The sequence below is a fragment of the Mesitornis unicolor genome, unplaced genomic scaffold (assembly GCF_000695765.1).
Source record: "Mesitornis unicolor isolate BGI_N332 unplaced genomic scaffold, ASM69576v1 scaffold11965, whole genome shotgun sequence".
Lineage (NCBI taxonomy): Eukaryota > Metazoa > Chordata > Aves > Mesitornithiformes > Mesitornithidae > Mesitornis > Mesitornis unicolor.
Window position 1 is genome coordinate 82338 of NW_010184905.1, and position 6000 is coordinate 88337.

General features: G+C 41.2%; 1 protein-coding gene across 1 annotated transcript in view; it reads right to left on the reverse strand.

Moving 5' to 3' along the window:
* The window catches only part of P4HA2 (prolyl 4-hydroxylase, alpha polypeptide II), a 28638-nt gene extending 23446 nt beyond the window's left edge, over positions 1-5192 (reverse strand). The window contains exon 1 of the mRNA XM_010184657.1: positions 5093-5192. The gene's annotated coding sequence lies outside the window, so the exon portion shown is untranslated. The remainder of the gene's footprint in view (positions 1-5092) is intronic.
* Between the last annotated feature and the right edge of the window lie 808 nt (positions 5193-6000).

Consider the following 6000-nt stretch of genomic DNA (forward strand, 5'->3'; position numbering starts at 1 on the left):
TGAGTAAGCAGAAAAATGTCTCACAGCATCATAAGAAGTCTTCTCTTTTCCCTCTTCTGTTTCTCACCTCCCTGCAAACCACATATTCCCAAACTGCTTGTTTAAGTTAGTTCAGAACTAGCACATGGGTAATCTGAGAATTGAGTGAAGCTGAATAAATAGTACCATGCAGAGGTCTGCCAATACTAAAAGCCACAATAAGCGACATAGCAGAAAGTCAAGAGCACTTGGGAAGTACATTAATTTGGATATATTAAGCTACAACTGTCCATCTGCATAGTCTGTTGTCGTTTCATTGAGCGGTTTTTTTGGATGCACTACACAAAGCCTGGCAAAACAATTACAAGTGAATTTTCCAGCTAAAACAACACAACTCTACATTCTCCACCCTGCACCTCCCTATCCTCCCCATGTTCTCTCATGGCTGAGGATATCTGCCAAGAAGAACACTTACTACAGCTAGCAGCTTGCCTTTATAGCAGATCTTTAACAGCTTTGCCATCCTACTCAGATTTACTTGAATCAATAAACAAAAACTTCAATAAACAGAGAAATCAGCTCTTGCTTGAACAAGCAGACCTGGCTGCAGGGTTTTCAAATTGTTTGTACACATTCTTTTCACAGCTGTTACTCAGAAAACCAGCACAAATAATGAATTACAGGAGGCTGAACATAATGTTGTAACCAGTCTTGGACAGCACAAGCATGTGTGCATACACACACGTATGCATGCCCACCCCACCACAGCTCAACCATCTGCTAACAAAGAGGGTAAGAGGCAGAAGGGACATTAGCATCTCCTACCTCAACAATTAAATTAAGGCAAATGTTTATGAGTTTTATTCAGAAAATGGAAGAACTTAGTTGTATAGAAATGCCATGTAAGAAGTCTGTATAGGACAAATACTGCCTATCTTCCTGGATTTTTTTCAGCAGTATCTTCAAATGACAAAGACATCATGCTGGATGGTGAATTTAGGATCTCCTTTTCTTTGAGAATAATGACATTCCAGTGCATCCTACTGAGGAGGCTTGAGCAGAGCCACTGGGCTCAGTTCAGCCTTAGGCTACAAGAACCCTCCTATGCAGGAACCGAGCGAGCAGCACACGCTGCCCTGAGCAAAGGCTCTAAGACAGCCAGGACAATAAGCATAGAGCCTTGGCTCATCAGGATACCTCCTGTGCCATCAGCACAGGGATCTCAAGTCCATGTGTTCCTCACAGATGAGCACGTTCCCAACTGCCTTACCCGAGGGACTGTTCGCACCATAGCAAGAAGCTGTTCTAGCAACACTGATAGAGCTAAACTTCTCTGTATACAGTAATGGATTCTTAACACGTTGCTCCTTTCCTTCCCTTAAATACGCCCAGCCAGCCAACCAAATGGATACTGTACAAACATTTCTTCAGGAGTATAAGACCTCAGTGAATCATAGCTCCCACTGGAAAAAGTGCTGTCAGACTTTGGAGAGCACTAGCAGAAGGAAAAAAGGTTCTTCTAGACAAAATAGACCACGATAGAATTTTTCTCTACGAATTAGAGTGAATTCTTTATTAAACAAGCTTTCTGAAGAGCCATGAACCCATCTCTCTCCCTTCACCCACTCAGTTGTACAACAGTGTATAAGAGGCCTTGATTTGCCTTCTGCAGTTGTTTTTTTCCTCAACATAACAGTAGCAGCACACAGGATAGGTAATTAGAGATGCGAGTTGCCTAATCTCGCGGCTGACCATTCACTCCTGATGTCAGTTTTCATTCCCAGATAAGGGTGTGCTCAGAAGAACAAAACAAGCCAGAAGAAACCCTTCAATTACCTGACAGCCCAACTAAAAGCAGGGATTAACAAAAGCAAGTCCTTCATCCAGGCCCCAGATTTGTACAGACCTCTTACGCAGAAGTATTAAACTAAGAGGAACCAACATAAAACCAGTCCATCTAATTTAAAGATTAAAAGTCACACCCCTTATCCTTGCTTATTATGGCAAATCAGACCAGAATGTGACTCTTGCTATATTGTGAACTCTCACTTTGATCACATGAACTGCAGAAAAAAAATGCAGAATCCTTCCACTCCATCTCTTGGACATGATGGCACTCCCTTTGCTATCAGGCTTCTGCAGGGCAGGTATGGAACTGGGGTGTGATTTAGCTGCTCCAAACTGCTACTGGTAAGGTCACCTCTTTCCAAGGACTAAGCAGGGGAAAAAAGTTACACAGAGTTAATATCAGCCCCTGCAAATGCATTTCTTCCTAAGCCTGTATTTTGGTCTCCCACCCATAAAACTCAGATGACATTACCTCATAGCCACTTCGAGGTAGTTCCCATTCTAGACTGCGATGCAGCTGGGTAACAGCTAAAACAGCTATAACAGCTTAAAAATTAAGAGAGAGCACTAAGCGTGCAATACTTCATTAATACATACAAAATTAGTCTAAAAGCTGCATAGCATCACTGGTCAGCAGACTGCCAACTCACTGCTTCAGAACATTATCAGCACTGAGCACAGGTCACAGTGGAAATCTCTGCTTCGGCAACATTCTCTGGGGCGTGTTTCTTTCATGGCAAATTTTAATTACTCCTAACAGATCTAATTTTGTGTTTCTTCCAGGTTTTTCATTTGTTTGCTTTCAGACCAAACAGCAATGGTTTCTTCCCAGCAATTGGGACAGATTATTATTCCCTTGTTTGGTTCCATTCTTACAGGCAAATACCCACACTTTACTACAGGGGAATAGTTTGTGACACAAAATATCAAGACTAGATACTGTGAAAATCTGAATAATATACCATTTCTCTGAATCATCACAATGCAACAACTTAAAAGATGATGACACAAGTAACAGTTACAGCCTTCCTGCCTCCTCTTCTGCACTTGCCTATGCTATTAACAACATCTGGAAAATCACTGCTAAAAAAGCTATTTCTACATTGTATCTAAATTTAAAGTACCATGGTTAAATCTAATAAGCAAATCACTACTTCAAAGTCCCCTCAGACCACAGATGGTTTCTTGACACGCACATGGTTGAGGCCCACATGCCAGGCTCTGAAGAACGGTCCATCCTCAAACAGCAATTTGGGATTGGACTCTTGGATGAGACAGGTTTGTGTGGGGTTTCTCCAAACCCTAGTGTCTTCCACCCACTGTCTTATTGCTTGCAGACACAGCAAGAAGTACTGAACCAGCTACACAGCTGGCTTCATCCCCTTTCCCCTCCACAAACAATGGAGCTTCAAAAGTAGGCAACAACTTGCTATCAGTAGTAATGGCTGTAGATAAGGCTAATTATATTTACAGGTAACATAGTGCAAACAAAAAACTGAAAGATGGTTACATACGTAGCTAGAGCCAAAAAAATGGCCTGAATTGTAAACAGATTTTCAGGCCACTGCAAGGAAGAGCCTCTCTCAATACCTCCATAAGAAAAGCAGCCATAAAAAACATCCAGCTCTGTAGCAGTATTTCAAGTCCTGCAGATTAGCCTGACACATTAGCCAAGAGATGTCTGGCACATTATAGCTACTATAAAACTATTTAAAAATTATTAAATAGTAAGGAAACATTAATTTCATTCCAAGAAAGCAAACTTTCACCACTGGCTGAAGACTTTGAAACAATTAATTCAGGGCCAAAATTCATATCCACGTGAACTCGGATGCTCCAGCGTCCAACCATTCCTCTGACCCAAGGAACTTTGGACTTAAATGTCTCTCAGTGCCCCACCCAGACTGCACTGTCATATCTTGACCCTCAATGTCAAGATTTACTACACTGCCACATCAGCACGCATTTTACTACCTTGCTACAATTAGCTAGCTCTCAGTCACGCCAAGAGAGACACAAAAGGCAATGCTCCCTTCCAAAATCAGGTGCTTTCTCACAAGCAATTTCTCTCCATCATCAAATAACTGCTTTCCAGCTTCTTTTCTCCATACACATCAGATTTACTGCTCAAAACAGCTTATGCCAACAACACTACCTTTCTTGCCAGAGGGTTTAATGTGCATCTGAAAGCAATTATAATTGCCTAGCAAATAACACAACATGATTGCCTTGTATTTTTCAAGGCAAGCCAAAAGGAAAGGAGAAAAAGCTGTTCATTCGCACGCGTTAACAAGGATATAGTACAATCACGCAAAACTGTGTACATCCAACATAGACTGGCTAGTGTTATCCTTCATTATAATAGCCTTAGAAACTATAAGCATTTTTATTAGCTCCCAACAGTTTGGTTTTTTTTAAACCATAGCATAAAATACTTCTTCCACACTTCAGCAGGCAAGAAGATTCATGCTAGTCTTAAGGCACAGCAAATCTGCCTGCATCTCACTTTGCAGAGCTTGCAAGCTCATCTGAAGCAGACTAGAGGCAAAACCCACAGTCACTAAAGACAAAGATGGCATACTCTTTTTCCACTAGTTTATTTTTCAGCATCAAAATTTAGACATTAGACTGTACAAAGCCCATAATTTTAGTATATCATCATACTTAACCTTCCATATGCTCATACAGCATTAAAAACACCTTCCTGTTCAGAAAAGTTTTTTCTATAAAAATGGTCTACCATCATTGAACTGTTTCTTTCAGTTAATATCAGCAATTAAAATCAGACATTATCTGAGAGTATGGGGGTTGACTCTGTTCTAAGATCACCCTAGAACATGCCCCCTACCATTTTCATTTCTCACATAGGAAACCATACACAAAAAAAACCCAGAACTAGTCATAGGAAAAATATCTATGTTTACAGCTTATTTCTTTGGAAGTTTGCCAATATGCACAGCATGGAAATTATAAAGAGACTGGATTCCTGACTGAAAAACTTATGCTAAATGGTAAATCATGCTCCCTCTTCTGTTACTGTCTTTGAAATACATAATCACTCTTCAGGCTCATACTTCTTGCACTGGGAAGAGTTCATTAAAAAATGTTTCATTAAAAAATTAATCTCAAGACATTACAGCATAAACAAGAAGCAAAATTCTTGACTGTTAGTGCCATAACAACGACAAATTACAACTGCAGAATAATGTTTTTCCTGTAAAATATGAGTGGCACTTATTGGTTGCTATATATATTTACAACATACCTGCAGGATGATTTCCTAGGTCTTTAGTGCCAGAAAGCTGAAGTATTACCCTAGTGAAGACAGCTGTGGTGGCCTTTCTGTTCAGTTTCACCCTCACAGAGCACCTATAAAAATAAGGGGCAACAGGTTTTGTTACAGAAACATCTTCTGGGAAAGCCTACCTTCAGTATTTCCTACTAAGAAGAAGCTGGGAATACCAAACATCACAAAGCCAGACAGCTCCAAGCACAGTCTCTATTTACACATCCTCTTCCCTCCTTGTTTCTAGGTTATAAGGACATTCTCCACTGCTTGAAATAAAATGATTCTCGTCTGTCAAAAGCATGTTTTGCATTACCGTGACGTTGCAGGGTGCTGTGCCCCAGCTCAGTGGTGGTAACATCCCAGGCTGCACCTTTGGCATTTGCCGCCGCTTGCCCTGCACTGCCTTTGCACAACCCTTTTCCAGCAAGGCTTCGATGACGGCACCGTACCCGTCACGGGTGGCCGCCTGCACTCTCCTGGCTTATCCACTGCTCGGCTCCACACCTGTGGGCTCTGACAAACGTTAGGGCCAAGCATTTTTTTGGAAATAAATCTCAGGTTGAAACGAAATGAGATAAGAGAATAAGCAGATTTTGAGGAACTTTAGGAATCTTAAGGCATTATTTGCTCTCTCTTAAAACAGCGGCTGGAAGCCCCCACACAGGCAGTTAATGCAGCTGTAATACTGCTAAGTTCTGTGATACTATCAAGTCACAGCCAAACCTAAAGTGCAAGGAAAAGCAGAATCAGCTCTTCCACTTTTTCGGTAGTGACGATACTCCTAACATGTTCTCAATTTTATTTATTTTTTTAAATATAACTTTCATCTTTTTCCCCTAGCTAAGCCCAGCTGCCGGGCAGAGGCAGGACTGGGGCCGGAGGCT